The 22,616-nt window shown below is 37.1% G+C and overlaps 1 long non-coding RNA gene across 2 annotated transcripts in view; it reads left to right on the top strand.

Annotated features, from left to right (window-relative positions):
• Nucleotides 1-22,616, top strand: part of LOC103016309 (uncharacterized) — a 113,944-nt gene that overhangs the window by 29,631 nt on the left and 61,697 nt on the right. The window lies entirely within an intron of this gene.

The following is a 22,616-nucleotide window of genomic DNA, read 5'->3' as shown; positions in this document are numbered from 1 at the left end:
GTTCGCACATCTCCCGGGGTTCAGCTTTGGATTTGGACCCGCCTCTGCGTGTAGGTCGCCTGAGGGCGTCTGTTCCTGCCCAGACAGGACCGGGTTAAAGGAACAGCTGATTAGGGGGCTCTGGCTCACTCAGGCGGGGGGGAGGGAGGGGTACAGATGTGGGATGAGCCTGCAGCCGCAGAGGCCGGCGTGACGTTGCACCAGCCTGTGGCACCGTGTGTTCTCCCTGGGAAGTTGTCCATGGTTCACGGGACCCTGGCAGTGGCGGGTTGCACAGGCTCCATCCAGGGGAGGTGTGGAGAGTGACTTGCGCTTGCACACAGCCTTCTCGGTGGCGGTAGCAGCAGCCTTAGCATCTCATGCCCGTCTCTGCGGTCCGTGCTGATAGCCGCGGCTCGCACCTGTCTCTGGAGCTCCTTTAGGTGGTGCTCTTAATCCCCTCTCCTCGTGCACCATGAAAAAATTGTCTCTTGCCTCTTAGGCAGGTCCAGACTTTTTCCTGGACTCCCTCTCAGCTAGCTGTGGATCACTAGCCCCCTTCAGGCTGTTTTCACGCTGCCAACCCCAGTCCTCTTCCTGGGATCCGACCTTCGAAGCCCGAGCCTCAGCTCCCAGCCCCCACCCACCCTGGAGGGTGAGCAGACAAGCCTCTCGGGCTGGTGAGTGCTGGTTGGCACCGATCCTCTGTGCGGGAATCTCTCCACTTTCCCCTCCGCACCCCTCCCTGTTGCTGTGCTCTCCTCCATGGCTCCAAAGCTCCCCCCCCTCCTCCACCAGCAGTCTCCACCCGTGAAGGGGCTTCCTACTGTGTGGAAACCCTTCCTCCTTCACAGCTCCCTCCCACTGGTGCAGGTCCCCTCCCTATTCTTTTGTCTCTGTTTTTTCTTTTTTCTTCTGCCCTACCCAGGTACGTGGGGAGTTTCTTGCCTTTTGGGAGGTCTGAGGTCTTCTGCCAGCATTCAGTAGGTGTTCTGTAGGAGTTGTTCCACATGTACATGTATTTCTGATGTATTTGTGGGGAGGAAAGTGATCTCCACGTCTTACTCTTACGCCATGTTGAAGCTGTCCGTGGTAATGTTCTCATTGCAGCTTTGATTTGCATTTCTCTAATGATTAGTGACGTTGATCATCCTTTCATGTTTGTTGGCAATCTGTATATTTTCTTTGTAGAAATGTCTATTTAGGTCTTTTGCCTATTTTTGGATTGGGTTTTTGTTTTTTTTTATATTGAGCTGCATGAGCTGCTTGTATATTTTGGAGATTAATCCTTTGTCAGTTGCTTTGTTTGAAAATATTTTCTCCCATTCTGAAGCTTGTCTGTTCATCTTCTTTATGGTTTCCTTTGGTGTGCAAAATGTTTTAAGTTTCATTAGGTCCCATTTGTTTATTTTTTATTTTATTTCCATTTCTTTAGGAGGTGGGTCAAAATGGATCTTGCTGTGATTTATGTCATAGAGTGTTCTGCCTATGTTTTCCTCTAAGAGTTTTATAGTGTCTGGCCTTACAATTAGGTCTTTAATCCATTTGAGTTTATTTTTGTGTATGGTGTTAGGGAGTGTTCTAAATTCATTCTTTTACATATAGCTCTCCAGTTTTCCCAGCACCACTTATTGAAGGGACTGTCTTTTCTCCATTGTATATTCTTGCCTCCATTATCAAAGATAAGATGACCATACATGCATGAGTTTATCTCTGGGCTTTCTATTTTGTTCCACTTATCTATATTTCTGTTTTTGTGCCAGTACCATACTGCCTTGATTACTGTCACTTTTAGTATAGTCTGAAGTCAGGGAGCCTGATTCCTTCAGCTCCGTTTTTCTTTCTCAAGATTGCTTTGGCTATTCGGGGTCTTTTGTGTTTCCATACAACTTGTGAAATTTTATGTTCTAGTTCTGTGAAAAATGCCATTGGTAGTTTGATAAGGATTGCACTGAATCTGTAGATTGCTTTGGGTAGTAGAGTCATTTTCACAATGTTGATTCTTCCAATCCAAGAACATGGTATATCTCTTCATCTGTTTGTATCATCTTTAATTTCTTTCATCAGTGTCTTATAGTTTTCTGCATACAGGTCTTTTGTCTCCTTAGGTAAGCTTATTCCTAGATATTTTATTCTTTTTGTTGCAATGGTAAATGGGAGTGTTTCCTTAATTTCTGTTTCAGATTTTTCATTACTGTATAGGAATGCAAGAGATTTCTGTGCATTAATTTTGTATCCTGCTACTTTACCAAATTCATTGATTAGCTCTATTAGTTTTCTGGTAACATCTTTAGGGTTCTCTATGTATATTATCATTTCATCTGCAAACAGTGACAGCTTTGCTTCTTCCTTTCCAATTTGGATTCCATTTATTTCTTTTTCTTCTCTGATTGCTGAGGCTAAAACTTCCAAAACTATGTTGAATAATAGAAGTGAGACTGGACAACCTTGTCTTGTTTCTTAAGTTAGAGGAAATAGTTTCAGTTTTTCACCATTGAGAATGATGCTGGCTGTTGGTTTGTCATATATGGCCTATCTTATGTTGTAAGTTCCCTCTATGCCTACTTTCTCGAGGGTTTTTATCATAATCGGTGTTGAATTTTCTCAAAAGCTTTTTCTGCATCTATTGAGATGATCATATGGTTTTTATCCATCAGTTTGTTAATATAGTGTATCACATTGATTGATTTGCATATATTGAAGAATGCTTGCATTCCTGGCATAAACCCACTTGATCATGGTGTATGATCCTTTTAATGTGCTGTTAGATTCTGTTTGCTAGTATTTTGTTGAGGATTTTTGCATCTATGTTCATCAGTGATATTGGCCTGCAGTTTACTTTCTTTATGGCATCTTTGTCTGGTTTTGGTATCAGGGTGAGGGTGGCCTCGTAGAATGAGTTAGGGAGTGTTCCTCACTCTGCTATATTTTGGAAGAGTTTGAGAGGGATAGGTGTTAGCTCTTCTCTAAATGTCTGATTGAATTCACCTGTGAAGCTATCTGGTCCTGGGTTTTTGTTTGCTGGAAGATTTTTAATCACAGTTTCAATTTCAGTGCTTGTGATTGGTCTGTTCATATTTTCTATTTCTTCCTGGTTCAGTCTCGGTAGGTTGTGCATTTCTAAGAATCTGTCCACTTCTTCCAGGTTGTCCATTTTATTGGCATAGAGTTGCTTGTAGTAATCTCCCATGATCCTTTGTATTTCTGCAGTGTCAGTTGTTACTTCTCCTTTTTCATTTCTATTTTCTTTGATTTGAGTCTTCTCCTTTTTTCTTGATGAGTCTGTCTAATGGTTTATCAATTTTGTTTATCTTCTCAAAGAACGAGCTTTTAGTTTTATTCATGTATGCTATCGTTTCCTTCATTTCTTTTTCATTTATTTCTGATCTGATCTTTATGATTTCTTTCCTTCTGCTAACTTTGGGGTTTTTTGGTTCTTCTTTCTCTAGTTGCTTTAGGTGTAAGTTTATGTGGTTTATTTCAGATTTTTCTTTTTTCTTGGGGTAGGATTGTATTGCTATAAATTTCCCTCTTAGAACAGCTTTTGCTGCATCTCAGAGGTTTTGTGTGGTCATGTTTTCATTGTCATTTGTTTCTAGGTACTTTCTGATTTCCTCTTTGATTACTTCAGTGATTTCTTGGTTATTTAGTAGTGTACTGTTTAGCCTACATGTGTTTTATTTTTTACAGATCTTTTCCTGTAATTGATATCTAGTCTCATAAGATTGTGATCGGAAAAGATATTTCATAGGATTTCAGTTTTCCTAATTTTACAAAGGCTTAATTTGTGACCCAAGATATGATTCATCCTGGAGAATGTTCCATGAGAACTTGAGAAGAAAGTGTGTTCTGTTGTTTTTGAATAGAATTTCCTATAAATATCAACTAAGTTCATCTTGTTTAATGTGTCATTTATAGCTTGTGTTTCCTCATTTATTTTCATTTTGAATGATCTGTCCACTGGTGAAAGTGAGGTGTTAATTAATGTGTTAGTGTCAATTTCCCCTTTTATTGCTGTTAGCATGTGCCTTATGTATTGAGGTGCTTCTATGTTGGGTTCATAAAAATTTACAATTGTTATATCTTTTTCTTGGACTGATCCATTGCTCATTATGTAGTGTCTTTCTTTGTCTCTTGTAATAGTAATTGTTTTAAACTCTATTTTTTCTGATATGCGAATTGCTATTCCAGCTGTCTTTTGATTTCCATTTGCATGGAATATCGTTTTCCATCCCCTCACTTTCAGTCTGTATGTGTCCCTAGGTCTGAAGTGGGTCTCTTGTAGACAGCATATATATGGGTCTTGTGTTTGTATCCATTCAGCACTCTGTGTCTTTTGGTTGGAACATTTAATCCATTTACGTTTGAGGTAGTTATCAATATGTATGTTCCTTTTACCATTTTCTTAATTGTTTCTGGTTTGTTATTGTAGTTCTTTTCCTTCTCTTATGTTTCCTGCCTAGAGAAGTTCCTTTAGCATTTGTTTTAAAGCTGGTTTGGTTGTCCTGAATTCTCTAGATTTTGCTTGCCTGTAAAGGTTTTAATTTCTCTGTCGAATGTGAATGAGATCCTTGCTGGTAGAGTAATCTTGGTTGTAGGTTTTTCTCTTTTATCACTTTAAATATGCCCTGCCACTCCCTCCTGGTTTGCAGAGCTTCTGTGAAAAATCAGCTGTTAATCTTATGGGGATTCCCTTGTATGCTATTTGTTGCATTTTCCTTGCTGCTTTTAATATTTTTTCTTTGTATTTAATTTTTGATAGTTTGATTAATATGTGTCTTCTCATATTTCCCCTTGCATTTACCGTGTTTAGTACTCTCTGTGCTTCCTGGACTTGATTGACTATTTCCTTTCCCATATTAGGGAAGTTTTCAACTATAATCTTTTCAAATATTTTCTCATCCCTTTCTTTTTCTCTTCTTCTTCTGGGACCCCTATAATTCGAATGTTATTGTGTTTAATGTTTTCCAGAGGTCTCTGAGACTGTCCTCAATTCTTTTCATTATTTTTTCTTTATTCTGCTCTATGGTAGTTATTTCCACTATTTTATCTTTCAGGTCACTCATCCGTTCTTCTGCCTCAGTTATCTGCTATTGAATCCTTCTAGAGAATTTTAAATTTCATTTATTGTGCTGTTCATCATTGTTCGTTTGCACTTTACTTCTTCTAAGTCCTTTTTTTTAAAATTAATTAATTAATTAATTAATTTTTGGCTGTGTTGGGTCTTCATTTCTGTACCAGGGCTTTCTCTAGTTGTGGCAAGCGGGGGCCACTGTTCATCGTGGTGTGCGGGCCTCTCACTATTGCAGCCTCTCTTGTTGCAGAGCACAGGCTCCAGACACGCAGGCTCAGTAGTTGTGGCTCATGGGCCCAGTTGCTCCACGGCATGTGGGATCTTCCCAGACCAGGGCTTGAGCCCGTGTCCCCTGCATTGGCAGGCGGATTCTCAACCACTGCACCACCAGGGAAGCCCCTCTAAGTCCTTTTTAAACGTTTCTTGTATATTCTCCATTCTATTTCCAAGATTTTGGATCATCTTTACTATCATTACTCTGAATTCTTTTTCAGGTAGCCTGCCTATTTCCTCTTCATTTTTTAGGGCTGCTGGATTTTTACCTTACTCATTCATCTGCTGTGTATTTCTCTGTGTTCTCATTTTCCTTAACTTACTGTGTTTGGAGCCTCCTTTTCTCAGGCTGAAAGTTCATAGTTCACGTTGTTTTTGGTGTCTGCCCCCAGTGGGTAAGGTTGTTTCAGTGGGTTGTGTAGGCTTCTTGGTTAAGGGGACTGGTGCTTGTGTCCTGGTCGATGAGGCAGGATCTTGTGTTTCTGGTGGGCAGGACTACGTCTTGTGTTATGTTTTGGGTGTCTGTGACCTTCTTATGATTTTAGGCTGCCTCTCTGCTAATGGGTGGGGTTTTGTTCCTGTCTTGTTAGTTGTTTGGCATAGGGTGTCCAGCACTGTAGCTTGCTGGTTGTTGAGTGGAGCTGAGTGTTAGTGCTGAGATGGAGATCTCTGAGAGAGCTTTCATCATTTGATATTATGTGGGGCCTGGAGGTCTCTGGTGGACCAATGTGCTGAACTTGGCTCTCCCACCTCAGAGGCTCAAGCCTGACCCAAGGCCAAGACCCTGTCAGCCATTTGGCTCAGAAGAAAAGGGAGAATAAAAGAAAGCAAGCAAGCAAGCAAGAAAGCAAGAAAGAAAGAAAGAAAGAAAGAAAGAAAGAAAGAAAGAAAGAAAGAAACGGAAGAATAAAATAAAGTAAAATAAAAATCAAATCAAATAAAGTTATTGAAAAAAAAATTTTAAAACGTATTAAAGATAAGGAAATAAAAAAGTAATTAAAAAAAAAGAAAGAGGAGAGCAAGCAAACCTTAAAACAAATCCACCCATTATAACAAGCACTAAAAAGTTTATGAAAAAAACACAAAAAGATGGACAGACAGACCCCTTGGACAAAAGCAAAGCTATACAGAGAAAATCACACAAAAAAGAATACTCATACACACTCAGAAAAAGAGAAAAAGGAAAAAATATATATTAAAAAAAAGGAAGAAAGCAACCAAACCAATAAACAAATCTATCAATGATAATAAGCTCTAAATACTAAACTAAAACATAAAACCAGGAACAAATTAGATGCAGAAAGCCAACCCCAAGTCTACAGTTGCTCCCAGAGTTCACCACCTCAATTTTGGAATGAGTCGTTGTCTATTCAGGTATTCCACAGATGCAGGGTACATCAAGTGATTGTGGAGATTTAATCCGCTGCTCCTGAGGTTGCTGGGAGAAATTTCCCTTTCTCTTCTTTGTTCGCGCAGCTCCTGGGGTTCAGCTTTGGATTGGCCCCACCTCTGCGTGTAAGTCGCCTGTGGGCATCTGTTCCTGCCCAGACAGGACGGGGTTAAAGGAGCAGCTGATTAGGGGCTGTGGCTCACTCAGGCTGGGGGCAGGGAGGTGTACGGAATGCGGGGCGAGCCTGCAGCAGCAGAGGCCAGTGTGATGTTGCAACAGCATGAGGTACGCCCTGTGTTCTCCCAGTGAAGTTGTCCCTGGATCACGGGACCCTGGCAGTGGTGGGCTGCACAGTTTCCTTGGAGGGGAGGCATGGATAGTGACCTGTGCTTGCACACAGGCTTCTTGGTGGCTGCAGCAGCAGCCTTAGCATTTCATACCCGTCTCTGGTGTCTGCGCTGGTAGCAGCAGCTTGCGCCCATCTCTGGAGCTCGTTTAGGCATTGCTCTGAATCCCCTACCCTCGTACACCCCAAAACAAAGGTCTCTTGCATTTTAGGCAGTTCCAGACTTTTTCCTGGACTCCGTCCCGGCTAGCTGTGGTGCACTAGCCCCCTTCAGGCTGTTTTCATGCAGCCAACCCCTGTCCTCTCGCTGGGATCTGAACTCCAAAGCCGGAGCCTCAGCTCCCAGCCCTCCCCCGCCTTGGCAGGTGAGCAGACAAGCCTCTCAGGCTGGTGAGTGCTGGTTGGCACCAATTCTCTGTGTGGGAATCTCTCCACTTTGCCCTCTGCACCCCTGTTGCTGCGCTCTCCTCAGTGGCTCTGAAGCTCCCTCCCCCGCCCACCCCTCGTCTCCACCAGTGAAGGGGTTTCCTAGTGTGTGGAAACTTTTCCTCCTTTGCAACTCCCTCCCAGAGGTGCAGGTCTTATTCCTATTCTTTTTTCTCTGTTTTTACTTTTTTCTTTTGCTCTACCTATGTACGTGGGGAGTTGTTTGCCTTCTGGGGAGACTGAGGTCTTCTGTCAGAATTCCGTTGGTTTTCTTTAGGAGTTGTTCCACATGTAGATGTACTTGTGGGGAGGAAGGTGATCTACACCTCTTACTCCTCCGCCATCTTGAAGGTCCCTCTTTCTAGTATATCTTTAAAAAACATTTCCTAATTTATGTCTGGGGTTTATAGAGCTGTGTTATAGCACATACTTTAACAATTATACTGACAGACATAGAGTTATAGAATGTTAATATTAGAAAGGACATTAAAGGTTATTATTATTATTTTAAAAAACCCATCTATATAATGCTTAGTAGTTGCCAGGCATAATTTAACATGCTTTACAAATGTTAACACATTTGAACCTCATAGCAACAATACGAGTGGTAAGTAGCATCATTACTTCCACTTCATATGTGGGAAAATTGAGAGCCATAGAAAGGGTAAGTGTGTACATTTCTACACTAACTACCCAGAGTTAGTGCAGACTTCACAGGTTAAGGGCACAATCTTTAAACAGACTGCCTTTACTTTATTTACCAGCTGCAAGCTCTGGGGATTCTCAGGCTACTCATGCTTTTGACAAATGGCTACAAATCTGGGGGTTCACAGAACTCAGGAAAGCACTATACTTATGACTGCAACTTTATTATAAAGATACAAATAAAGTGGACCAGTGAAATGAAGAGATGCACAGGGCAAGGTCTGGAGGGTCCCAAACGTAAAACTTCCATGTCATCATGACATATCACCATACTGGCACATGTATATCACCAATCAGGAAGCTCAGCCAAGCTCTGATGTCTAGAGTTTTTATCTGGATTTCATTATCTAGGTGTGATTGATGAAATAATTAGCCAAACAATTGAACTCAACCTCTAGCTCTTTTTCCTCCCTGGAGGTTGGTCAGAAGTTATCTGGCTGAAAGGCCCAACCCTCCAATTGCATGTTTGGTCTTTATGGCATGACATAGCCCACCCCCATCCTAAAACTATTTGGGGACCCACCAGGAGTCACCTTGTCAGCAAATGCTCTTTATCTGTAAGCAATGCTGCTCTAATATCAGCCTCATTCAATTCTCTCATTGAATGAATTTTATCTCGTTTAATCACTACAAGAATTCCTGAGGGAAATGTTATTCTCAGTTGATAGAGAAGGTACAAAATGAGATTCAGATAAGTTATATTTCCACTTGTATATGGAATCATAACCCAGGCTCTCAATGTTTAATGGCAGTGTCCAGAGAAAACATTTGTTTCTTTTCACCATCAATTGGTAGCACAGGTCATTGAAAACATTCTAAAAAGTTAAAATCTTGACTCTCATACAGATATAAAATGAACACATGTTAAAGATTTTTATTTATCTCATTATTAATGAGGGTCCCAGGCAGAAGATACAACTAGTTCAAAGAAAAAGTAAAATAGCAGAGATATTTATGAATCAGAAATACTGAAATGAATTACAAATCTTTGCAAAACTGGATCTCTTTTGGATGTGGGGAGAGTTGTCTCTTCAAATAAGAGAATTTGTTTGCATGTTTATAGACAAGAATTATTTGCATCACCATCAGTTATCTACTAAAGGCAATGAAAGATCAAGAGCTTCCTTAGAATCAGAATCAGATAACAGAAGGTTGCGCTCTAAAGGATGAGTAGCTTTACATGTAACACATTTTCCTACACCATCAAACAAAGATTGATCAGGTTATCAGTTTGAGATGCCTTTATCTCTTCCTACAAATAGAAACATTTAAGACCTTAACTACCTTCAAGTTTTTAAATTCTAGGATATCTTTGCCTATATCTTAATTGCAGAGACTCTCATGTTTGAAAAGGTTGTTTGGCTCCCTGGAATTCTAAATGAAACATTCCAAGAAGCCTAGGAAACTTTTAGGGATATATAAAGCTAAAAGAGAAAAACTTCCGCCATCTAGGAATAGTCCTAATATATTATTAAAAGAAATAAAACTGACCCATGTCAGAAATAAAACTGATGTTGCAAGAGAACATCTATATGAGTAGAAAATTCATGCAGTATGGAGAGGTAAAAAATTAAAAAGTAAAGGACACTTTACCCACCCCCAGGTGGCTCTCCAATATTATCTACTATTAGCAATGTATATGTCATTTTTATTACCCAAAAGAGAGTATATAATACAATGTTCTGAAACTTACATTAAAAAAATAATATATCTTGGAGAGTTTTACATGTATGTGAACACAAATCTACTCCATTATTTTTACCAGTGACATAGAATCCCATTGTAAGATGAACCATATACATTGTGGAAATAAAGGAAGACCACCCAAACGAGAATGAAGAGAGGTCATTTATTCAGTGTTTGTCGTAGCAAAGGAGTCATCGACCATTGCTTGTGTTTGGTAGATACTCAAAGGCTATCAGGTGACTGGGAAAGCTTTATAGTGAAAAGGGGAAAGGTTTAGGTATGTACTATTTCTGTTTCATACCTTTTTATTGCTCCCATATCCTCTTTCCCAGAGGCAATTATTTAACTCTATTTTCTAATTGCTTCTCCTGGAATTTGTGCATCTCTATTGTTATAAATAATGTGTGTATCCTGCCATGTTATAATTCATGAATTTTAGGGAATATCTACTTACTGGATATTATGGTGACTCAGGATTGAACTCTCTTATACTGTGTCTTGTGCTTTCTTCCCTCTTCTCAGTATAGTTATATTAGTGTTTATTCTATTTGACATTCATTGGGCTTCCTTTACCTGAGGAATCATGTCTTTCAAAACTTTGGGAGAAAACTCAGCCATCATCTTTTTGAGTATTGTCCTTCCCCATTTTCCCTATAATTTACCTCTAGAGCTCAGAATAGATATATTAAGACTTTCTTACACTTTTCTCCATGTCTTTTAACCTCATATTTTCCATATTATTTTTTCAGATGTATCATCCAACTCACTGATTCCCTTTTCAACTTTGTCTATTCTTCTGCTTTACATTTGTGTTGTTTTAAATTGTAATTACTATATTTTTCACTTCTAGAAATTCTTTATTTTTCAAATCTTCTTTGTTATTTTTATAGTTTTGCTTCAATCCCCTCTTTGATTTCCTTGCACATATTTCCTTACATATATTTGATTTCCTTACACACATTTATTATTCCTTACACATATTTGTTTATACATAGTTACTTTATGCTCTTTATCTAATATCTCAGATCTTTATGGATAGGCTTTGGTGTTACAACTGATTTTCACTGAACATAGTTTATTACTTTGGATTACTTCTGATTTTTTTTTTTTTTTTAATGTGAGCATATGCTTATTGTAACCACCTCTGGGAATCCTGTGAGGTTTGGGTGAAAGGTAATTTTATTTAGAAGGGAATTGCCCTTGTTCCTATGGAATACCCAGGGGTACCATCAACTGGTGTCCATTTTTAACTAAAATTCTCACCCTGGGCTTCTGCATAGAACATAGTATACATTTATGCCATGGTGGGTGGCTTTGTTTTTTGGGTTTTGAAGAAATGGTTGACTTTCTTTTCTTTCTATCTCTGTTGTACAGTTTTTCTTCTTTTTCATTATTTTTTCTAGGGTGTGGCTCTCCTTCAGCCTCAGCTTTATGTAGGGTTGTCATTAGTCTGGTTCTCTGCTCTACCCAGATCCAAGGCTTAGTTGGCAGTACTCCAGACCTCTCTACCACCTACCCAAGCCCTCTGACCACCAGACCACCAGGCTCTGATGATGTCCTTAGGGTATGGGACTGTTCTCATTCCTGGAGCAGTGGTTTCACCTTAATGAGATGTGATTTCTCTTACTTTCTTGTATGTTCTTCTTATTTCAAAAGTTTTATTTTCCTGGCATTTTTTTTTTTTGGTGATATATTTCAGGAGGATTTTGGAATCTTTAGTCCAAGAAATTACTGGAAACAAATTTTTCAGTTGCCTTTATATATTGTAATAAATTCATTTAATTTTCTTCCTCAATCATATGTGGAAGATGCAAGGCAGAACTATGTTTATTTTACTAGTAAGTACTGCTTCTATTACTACTGGTATGGGTTTGCTGAAGAAAGCAAAATCTTTACAATTTAGACCCAAGTTCCTGAATCCTAAATCTATTGAGAATTCATATAAAATATTGTGTTGAATGGCAGCTCCACCAAAATATCATCAAATGGTTGATAAACCAAAGCTGAGTTTATTCTTACTGTGGAAAAGAGAACACTACTTTGAGAGAACCTTGTTAGTATCTCAGATTGAGGAGGACAAAATTGAGATATTTGTGAGATTTTGAACTCTGGTTTAAGGCAGGTCTTTCAGTGCAGGGTCTTGGCTGTGATTGGGTAAGAATCATAATATAATTGTTTAGTTCTGTTGTATATAGCAAAGATTTTGAAATAAGGGTTTCAAAGAGTCTTGGGCTATAAATTTTCCTTTGGTTCTTTCTATTGAAGATTTGATGGGTATTTCAGGAAGATCTTGGAATGAAAAATAAAGTGATTTGCAACTTTTATATTCTGGGCAAATAAACATTTATGTTCCTGGAATAGTAAAGTCCTGTTGATGGAAACCGTAAGACGTATGAGTGTAGATGCTTTCAGTTCTCAAGTGGAAAATAGTAGCTGTTTGAGAACACTTTATAAAATGGTACTTAATGATAAAAGGAACATCATTCACAGAATCGTGCAGTGCTGCACAGTTTGAACAAAATATGTCTATGGTGCTAAATGCATTTTTCTCAACAAAACTTCCAGTTGTGATATAATGATAGATGTGATCTCTAAAATTATATAATGTAATTAAAGTGATAAGACACTTTTCGGCACTTGGATTTATAAAATCTGAGGTGATGTGTTCAGGAGACTACATTTTTGAGATGTTCATTGTGATGCCTTTAGCCCTATTGTAAGGATATTTTTTCTTCTGTAATCCCATCAACAGTCTCAGACTCCCTTACACAAGGACAACCAGAGGGCAGAAAAACCTTTTTAGAGGGTTGCATGCTTTGGATGAAAGGGAAAGAATTCCTAAGGGGGTCTTCTGGCTTGAATCTTGTTTTTGTGCCCAATAATCTAAAGATATTGTATATCATTTAATCTAAGACGCCGTCAATTGGAAGAAGATTCATTGTTTTATGTACTACAACAGAGAAACCCTACCAATTGAACTATATAGTAATGCTCTCTTACAACCTAGAATTTTTATTTTATAGTCATTAAAATAGTTCTTTTATATCTAGAGATGTATTTTTTTTATCACATGTCATTATTTAGCATAGATAAAAAGAACATATGCCAACTAAATTGTTTATTCTTAAGATGCTTTCACATAACATCTCTTCAGAAATACTTTTTGACTTGGAGGCATTGACGTTAGTGCTTTTCCAACAATATCATCATCTGTGCCATTAAGAATGTTGGTAGCACAGCATTTCTTAAGAATATTCCTCTGCTGTTTCTGAAATTCTCTTCCAATGACACCTATTCTGTAAACCTTGATGCAACATGTAGACTCTCTGGATCTTATGAGCCAATATCAAGGGAAGATTTTCAGTTAACAGTCAGGATTCGCATTTCTTCATCAAATGATCCTTAAATAGTTTGCTGGCTGATAGTTATACCACCAGGAAAAATAACCAATTTGGTTTGTATGAGGTAATGGCAATTATAGTATGACAATAGCCTGGCTACTAGCAATTATAAGATATCATTAATGGTGTATCTTAGAATGAATGAAATGAAAATTTGTATTAAAAAAGCTACCAACTATAGTATTTCCTCTTAATCTTTCCTAATTTATTCTCAACTATATAATCTTGTTAACTTGATTTTCTTAGCCCTCTGGGAGAACTTCATTCTTACTTTAAATATTTAGTTCTAGGACTGAGTAAGCTGGCAAACCCTCTGCAGAGACTTGGAGGGCTGGTCCCCTTTCCTTTTTTTTTATTTTTACAATAGGAATAGAAAAGAGTTTTATTTGAGCCAAAGTGAGGACTATAGCTTGGAAGCCAGCTTCCCAGATTACTCTGAGAAACTGTTCTAGAGAAGCCTGGTTTTCAGTAGTTTTATGTCTTGTGAGAACAAAGAACATCAAGCAAGTCAGGGATACATTCCTTCAAGGTTTAAAAAAAACAGATCAGTTCATGCACAGCTAGTCAGTATGGCCTTGGCACCTGGGAAGGGAGTCTTAGTATGGAAGGAGTACCAGCATTGGCATCCCAGGAAGGGAGGCATTTAATCTTTATTTTTAACATGGACATTCTTTACTTCTGGTCAATGCACACTTTTCTTTAATAATTAAAGCAGATGTACAATGTATGTTTGATAGGCCACAAACAGGCTATTTTAGTTAGCATAAAATGCAGGTTAACTCATGTATAAGCCAGAATGACTTGCCCATACCTCAATATGTGAACATTTCTTTTTATCACAGATTACCAGAAACTTAGTATCTTAATCTCACCCTGAAGGCTATAATGTACAATTTGCAGAAAGATATTTTACTGGTAAAACATATTTGATTCCTGGGTGGTATAAGAGGAAATTTCAGTTGCAAGCTAGAATATGACATCAAATTAAAGAACTGGCCTTAGAAAGCTCACCATCTGAGAAAGAGATGTTATACTTATATGTCCCTTTTGGATTAAGTTATATAACCCAAGGTGTCCGTGTGAGCTGGACTACCATCTGGTCCTGGAATGAAGTGAGACTAATAAATTCACTTAAAATGTCAGCTTCAGTTTAAACTATAAGAGCTAAGTGGTCCCCAAACAGAAAACCCAGTAACTCAGTCCTTTGCTATACAAGTTTCTTTAACACTCAGCAATAAACTAATCCCCAACTGGTGGAGTAACCTCAGTGGTTCTGACTCTTTTTTAGTGAATTTGTATGATATGCTGCTGATTATAATATTTTAAGGGAAAGCATAAAAACTGTTTACATATTTTGGAAATATATTCTCTAGTCTTTAGGAACGTAGTAAGAATTATATCTACTCTACATCATCAACAATGACTTTTAAGGCATTAAAATTTTTTTTTTCTTTCTTAATGTATCAGCCATTCCAAGCTTCTATGAAGCTTTTTTGCATTTCAGGGTTTCCTAAGACCACTGGCCTCAGCTCAGTTTTCTTTTTAAATTCGTAAATATAAAAGATTTATATTTTTGGTATGGAGGGGCAAGAGATTTACCCTTGTCCTTCTTAAGTTAACATAACAAGATTTATTGGTTCCAGAGCAAAGGTTGTAATCTACATTGGGTATCGAGGTATGGGGAACTCATTATTATAAAACTCTCATATACTTAAGTATAAATTCTGAGCTTGCTTACTAAATACAAAAGGCATGGCCCATGGTTTCTCTTGGTTTCTTTCTTAGTTTAACTTTCTAGTTGAGCAAGGAAAACTTGTGCACAAACTTGAGAATAACAGCAGGAGCAGTATATGTACACAGCAGAATGAGGGGCAATGGCAATAAATGCTTACAGATGTTGAGGGGGAGGGGTAATTTTTGGCTGATGAGTTGGAGAGAGTTTAGTGTAGGAGGCATAGTTTGTGGTGAGTTTCAGTGACATTTTCTTTTCACTGGTTTTACAGGGAACAGGGTAAGCACTTTGCTTTTGCATGTGAAGGCTTTCTTTAGTTCATTAGAGTTTCATGTTGTAGCAAAGCCAGTTGGACTCGGTAAAAATGGCTGGGATGATGCACCAGAAGCCAGGAATGTTGTCATTTTTTGCTTAAATGGGTGGGGAGTGGGGCGGGAGGCTAAACAGGATTCAGCAAGCAACTTGTTGGGGAGCTCTGCCCATCCCATCCTCCCTCTTCCCTCAGGTTACATTCTTTTTCTGAACCATCTGACCTTGCAGGGCCCAGTACATAACTGCTCCCTGCCCTGAGGTGGAAAAGTATAATTCACTGGACCCATCGTGATGGGAATGGGTCCAAGAGAATGTGTAGTGAGAACTTTTCTAGGGTCTTCCTTTTTACTTTTGTTCAGATTTGGGAGAGGATGGTGGTGGAGAATCACCTGCTTCTTTTGGGAAGAACCTCTCTGCCCACCTGTTTCCTGCAGCCGCTGCTTCTCACCAAGCTCATTTACATAAGAAGTGCATCAAATGGTAAAAGCCAAGTCACATGTAAACTATATTAGGAAATTAATGATGTTCACTTTTAGCAACAAAATCTCAGTTTTTGCATACTGTCAGGTTTCTTAATGATGTTTTAGAGATTCAGAATTGTCATTTAGCAACTGTTTGTATACGAAAATTTGCTGCCAAGCTTCTTTTATGCTTTGTCAGTCAAAATGACACTTGCAATTGTCAGGTGTGACCTAAGCTACTTTCAGCGTAAGAAGAGTTTTGGAATTAAGCTTTTTCAAAGAAAGTTTAGTCACCAGAGTGAACAGCCAAATTTTGAATTTGGAAGAAAGCAAAACTGGAGCCTTCTGCACTCCCTGAGGGTGAAACATTCTTCAGTATTTCCAAAGAAAGGATTGGACCTGGGCTAATGCCCTTAGTGTTAGACTAAGGACTAGCGAATATGCATACTTTAGAATGAATAAAAATTGCTACACTTTTTAAATGGGCACATATGTCTTTCCTGTCCCAGCTTATTTTTTTGTGGTATGTTTACTTAGTTCTCTTAAATATTTATCATTTTAAATTCACAAATTAAATAAAATGTACAAATCTAATAAAAGTCTATTATTTTAAAAAAACTAATAAAATTAAAAAAAATCTTAGTTTCACTGCCTCATTCAAGACAATATTTACATTTAAGTATGTTTGTATTTCCTTTACTAAGATAGTTTTTTTTTTCTTTTAAATTATGGTTATCTTCATTGCTAAGGTATAATTTTCAAAAAGGTAAAATCATGACTCATGAAAATGTAAACATGTATCAAAGATGATATTAAACTCCCTAATTAATGAGAGAACCAGGAAGATGTTCAAACTTGTTCAAATGAGAATTTGAAGAATATATAAATATAAACATATATACACACACATAATCAGGAATGCTGACATGAATTTACTAATAGGTGGAACAAAACTGATTAATATCCTACAGGATGATAAAATATAATCTAATGATATATGTTCAGGGTCATCTTCAGGCTGGGGATAAATATTTCTACTAACAAACTTCATTTGCAGTGATATAAATAAGAATCATTTGCATTACCATCAGTTTTCTGCAATGTGACTTCTACCTCTGCAGAGCTTTAAAGTCACCTAATCATTAGAAATAGAATCAAATGTACATAGTTAAAAAGAATCAGATAACCCCTGGCTTCCATAACTCCACTGAAAGGACAACCAGTAATCTCTTTTGCCCATTTTTAACTGTTGGACAATTTTCCTGACATTACATTAAAAAAAAAAAATTATTGGAGTATAGTTGATTTACAATGTTGTGTACTGTAGGTGTACAGCAAAGTGAATCAGTTATACATCTACATATATCCACTCTTTTTTTTTTAGATTCTTTTCGCACATAGGCCATTACAGAGTATTGAGTAGAGTGCCCTGTGCTATACAGTAGGTTCTTATTAGTTATCTATTTTATGTATAGTGGTGTGTATATGTCAATCCCAATTTCCCAATCTATCCCTCCCCCCCACCTTATCCCCTGGTAACCATAAGTTTGTTCTTTACATCTGTGATTCTACTTCTGTTTTGTAAATAAGTTCATTTGTATCCTTTTTTTAGATTCCACATATAAGTGTTATCATATGATATTTGTCTTTCTCTGTCTGACTTACTTCACTCAATATGACAATCTCTAGATCTATCCATGTTGCTGCAAATGGCATTATTTTGTTCCTATTTATTGCTAAGTACTATTCCATTGTATATATGTACCACATCTTCTTTATCCATTCCTCTTTTGATGGACATTTAGGTTGCTTCCATGTCCTGGCTATTGTAAATAGTGCTTCCATGAACATTGGGGTGCATGTATCTTTTTGAATTATGGTTTTCTCCGGGTATATGCCTAGGAGTGGGATTGCTGGGCTGACATTACATTTAATTACATTTTTGACTTTGGTGAGAGGTAAATCTAATCCTTTTCAGGTGTCATTTTGGATGGAGGCATGATGTGTTGTACATCCTTACAAGTTCATTTGTTATAGTGTAAGGCCTAAAATTAAGGTCCAATATTATGTGCTGACTTGACATCTGAGGAAACCAAGAGGGCCTTGAATGGTCCAATCGCAAATTCTCCTCCCCACTCTTCTCCCATTGATATTGACCTTTAGTCAAACAACTCTTCTTATCAAGGGGACAAGGCACATTTCCTGCTTAATCCTGAGTAGAGATGGTGTTCTCTGCCTGTCCACATAGTAATTCAAACAAGCCAATCACATCCTCCTGTGGTAACCAGGGGCACCTCACCCTCTTGATACTACAAAGCCTGCCTCCCACAGACCTTGGTTGTTCACTCTGGGCCCAAGTGCAACCCCTGTGTGTCTCTTTGCAATGTATCTGTGAGTATCTGTGACTAATGCTACTGTCAGTCTTATCTGTCCTGTGTTGCCTGTCAGGGTTCAGCCATCACCATAGTTGGAGAGTAGGAATCTCTCCTTCATCAATAGGTAAATAGGGGGTGGTTACAACATCAGTTTAGAGAGTTGAATAAGAACAGAGCAGGGGAAGGGAAAATAATATATCTAAGGGCAAAGAGACCAAGGTCCAGCAGAAATGGTGAGTGAGACTCATGGGCTGAAAGAATGCTCTAAGTAGAAGAAAATTCATGTGTGAATATTAAAACCAAAGGGCAGAGTCTAGCTTCTTCAAGAGACTGAAAGTTTTTTCAAAATGACTGGAATATATGGAGAGTACAAGATCATGATTGCTTAGAGATAAGCTGGACAGGTAAGATGTAGCAGTGAAAGCCAAGTTTAGGAATTTGGACTTTATCTTAAAAGCAGTGGGAATGATTGAAAAGGGTGTTATGTGATCAGGGTTGTGTTTAAAAGAATCTTTATGGCTTTAACAAAGAGTGAAGAATGTTTAGAATAGAGATTGGTAGCTAGTAAGGAAGTCATTGAAGCAATCTGGGTATAAATATGGTGCCTTTTCCAAGAGTACGAATAGTAGAGATGGAAATAAATGGGCTTAATTTAGGAAATATTGAGAAATTAGGATTTAGTGGGTTTGGTGATGAATTGGATGTGGGTAGAGTTGCCAGATTTAGCAAATAAAAATACAGGATGTTCACTTCCATTTGATTTTCAGATAAACAACAAATAATTTTTTTAGTGTAAGTATGTTCCAAGCAATAGTTGGATCACATACAAATTATTAATTGTTTAACTGCAATTCAAATGTAGCCGGGTGACCTGTATTTACTTGACAACCCTAAATGTGTGGTTGAGGAAGAAAGAGTTAGATGACTCCCAGGTTTTTGAAGTATGAAGTTGTTAGAGGAGTGAAACAAGGATTTTCTATTTACTCAGAATATGAATGCTTATTACAAATCAAACATTCCACAAAGAAAACCCACTTCAAAAACACATGTTTGTGAAGGTGATTTTACATTTTGATCTTCTCCATAAAACATGGTATATTTTGAATTTTTTTCCTTGGGAGGAAAGGAAGAACTGTCAGAAATAGAATAAAGTAAAAGATAAGAGGATAAAGTAGCAGTATATTGTGAAAGGGAGCTCTGTTTAGGGGCAGGTGAGTAGGGTCTAAGGTGAGAAGACCCTGACCTTGGATTGTTTTGATGTCAGGTGACTATAGTTATGCTTGTTTCTGCTTTTCATTGTGGTTATATGTGAGTTTTACTTTATATTAAGGGAGGTTGTTCTACTCAACAAAGTAGTTGGGTTTATTAACTTTCAAGGGCAAATAAGTGAGATTCTGGTTATTAAATCTCAGCATCTAAAGGTAATGAATCACAGAGATTAACTTGGGATGAATCATAAACCAAAAAGTAAAAGCTAAACCTATAGAACTTCTCAAAGAAAACATAGTGGATGCCTCACAATCACAGGATAGACAAAGATTTCTTAAATAAGATGTGGAAGGAAAAAACCATAAGAGAGGAAAATTGTAAGTCAGATTTTAGAAAAATTAAAATTCTGTTTATCAAAGACATTGTTAAGAAATTGAAAGGACAATCCATAGATTGGGCAAAATATTCAAAGTACATATATCTGACAAAGGACTTGTATTAAAAATATTCTTAAAACTCCTAAATCTCAATAATAAAAGACAAACCTAATATAAAATAGACAAAAAAAAGAAAGATATTTCACTAGAGAAGATACATGAACAGCCAATAAACTCATGGAAAGATAATCAACTTCGTTAGTGTTCGGGGAAATGTATTTTCCTGAAGTCTACAATGAGATAGCACTTAACACCCACTTGAATGGCTAAAATTAAAAAGGCTGACGGTACTGTTGGCAAGGATGTGGAAAAATTGAAACTCAGACATGCTGGTGGGAGAATAAAATGGTACAACCTCTTTGGACAATGGTTTGGCAGTTTCTTATAAAACTAAACAAATATCTATCAGAAATTCCTCTCCTATGCATTTATACAAGAGAGATAAAACATACACCCACAAGAAAATTTATATAAGAAAATTCATGGATGTTTTATTCATGATAAACCCAAACAGAAAAAAATCCAAATAACCATCAACCAGTGAATAAACAAGTGTGCCGTGATCATACAGTGCAGTAACACTCAGTGAAAAAAGAAACAAGCTACTGATACACAGAACAGCATGGGTGCATTTCACAACTTTAAGTTGAGTGAAAGAAGCCAGGTGCAAAACAGAACATACCGTATGGCTCCTTTTATGTGACTTTATATGATGTTACAGAAATCTAAACAATGGTTGCGCAGAGGTGGTATGGAGTGGGATAGGCTGGAAAAGGGCAGAGAGGGAACTTTCAGGAGTGATGCAAGTGCTCTGTATCTTCATTGGGTTGTGGTTATGTGGGTGTACACATTGGCCAAAGTTAATTGAACTCTACACTTAAAAGCTGGGCATTTTCCTCCATGTAAATTATGCCACAATTAAAAAGATAATAGAAAAATAGATAGTGATAGAACTCTTTCTTATTTTGTGAGTAGAATAAATTACACAGATGGTTTTTTCTGCCACGAAAGATGAAAATGCAAAGGCAACACAAGTTGTCATTGGAGAGAAGGGTAAGAGGCTCAGGTTTGCACTCTAGATTCTCTTGATATCATCCAAATTTCTTACACTCACCGTCCTCTCTGAGACAATATGCATAAAATTACATATGTAAAAGATCTTAGTAGAAACACAAGTGGTAAGTACGTATCGTGAAATATCAGTCTTTTTCTTTTTCTCATTTGTGTTACTGTCCTGAGTGGTGACTGATGAATAAGTTGAAGAGTTTGTTCAAATCAGTTCACATAGGGTTGGTCTCATGCACACAGCATCAATCAACAATATCTAAAAAGAGAGAAAGTCTTGAGAGAAGATTTATGTATTTTTAAAGAGCATATCATGTTTGCAAATTATATGACATTGTTTTCAAATATTTTGCTTGTTTAATCACTGGGAAGACTTTTTAAAAAAGAGCTACTCAAAATTATTTCTTTTTAAGAACGACTTTCAAACATATTTTTCTCTAGAAAATATTTTTCCCAAGAATGAACCTCTGTCCTGTGTCTTATGGAACACGTTTTGAAGACACTATTAGCAATTTAAAATATTCACAGATTCTCAAGTAATGCTGAGATGACAAATCAGCTTATTAAGATAACTGAAATGAAATAAAAAAGTACAAGCTTTGTAGCATGCAAGTTAAAACTAATGAACTCATGAAATTATGATCATATTATTTACAGGTTAAATATTCAATTCAAACATCTCTCACATCTGTAGTGAGAATTTTCAAGAGGTATAAAAGGGAAATCTTGTCTTATGGAGATTGCAGTAGTATGTTATTTCTTTAATAGAGTTAACAAATTTCTTCCTGTCAGTAAATTTAAGACTTATGAAATAAACACTCTATTGAATGAGGAATAAGGGACATACTATTTCAATTTAAAATGTTATACCATTTCCCCTTCAATAAACAATCAAAAAATGAAGAGAGAATATATTTTGCTTTTTTCTTTAACAGGTGTATAAATGATACCTGATTTTAATGTGGGTGAAAAATAAGTAAATGAATAATGCTTCTGTATACACTTCTATTTTAAAGCGTATATTCTTACTATTTAATACAATTTTCTAACACAAGAGATGTAGCCCATGTCAAAACAGGAACGCAGAGCCAAATGTGTTTATGAGAACACAAGCCTCCTGGAAATTAAAAAGAAATGTTGAGGATGGCTTTGAACTTCCACAGTGCATAGAATGCCTCATATTAACTAGACTTCAAGAGACTGGAATACTCCAACTAACCGTTGATTTATAGGTATTTTAATTTTACAATTCGCCACCTTTCTGAGTTTACTATTTTCCAACTGGGGCTTCTAGATATAAAATTATATCACATGTGATAATCGTAGTGGTGTTTTCTTCCCCTTTAATATTTTCACATTTCATTTATTTTTATACTGTATTTCATTGACTGGTACTTACAGGAAAATAATTATGGAAAAATGGGCATCTTGCCTGTGATGGATTTTAAAAGAAATGCTTTTAAATTTCACCATTAGACCTGATTTTTGCTTATTTTATTTATATATACATAAATGTGTATAATTTTCTACATTAAATTAATAGTCATCTATTCTTATTCTAAGTTAAAAAAAACAGTCAGGAATAGAAGTTAACTTTTACAAATTAAGTTTTGGCTGCCTATTGGGAAACCATATGATTTTTCTCCTTTGACTTATAAATGTGATAAATTATACCTATAAAGTTTTACTGTATGATTTTATTTGCAAATATTTTATTTAGTACTTTAAAATCTATACTCATTAGT

This window comes from Balaenoptera acutorostrata, chromosome 4 (genome assembly GCF_949987535.1).
Source record: "Balaenoptera acutorostrata chromosome 4, mBalAcu1.1, whole genome shotgun sequence".
Taxonomy (NCBI): Eukaryota; Metazoa; Chordata; class Mammalia; order Artiodactyla; family Balaenopteridae; genus Balaenoptera; species Balaenoptera acutorostrata.
This window is presented reverse-complemented; position numbering and strand designations above follow the sequence as displayed.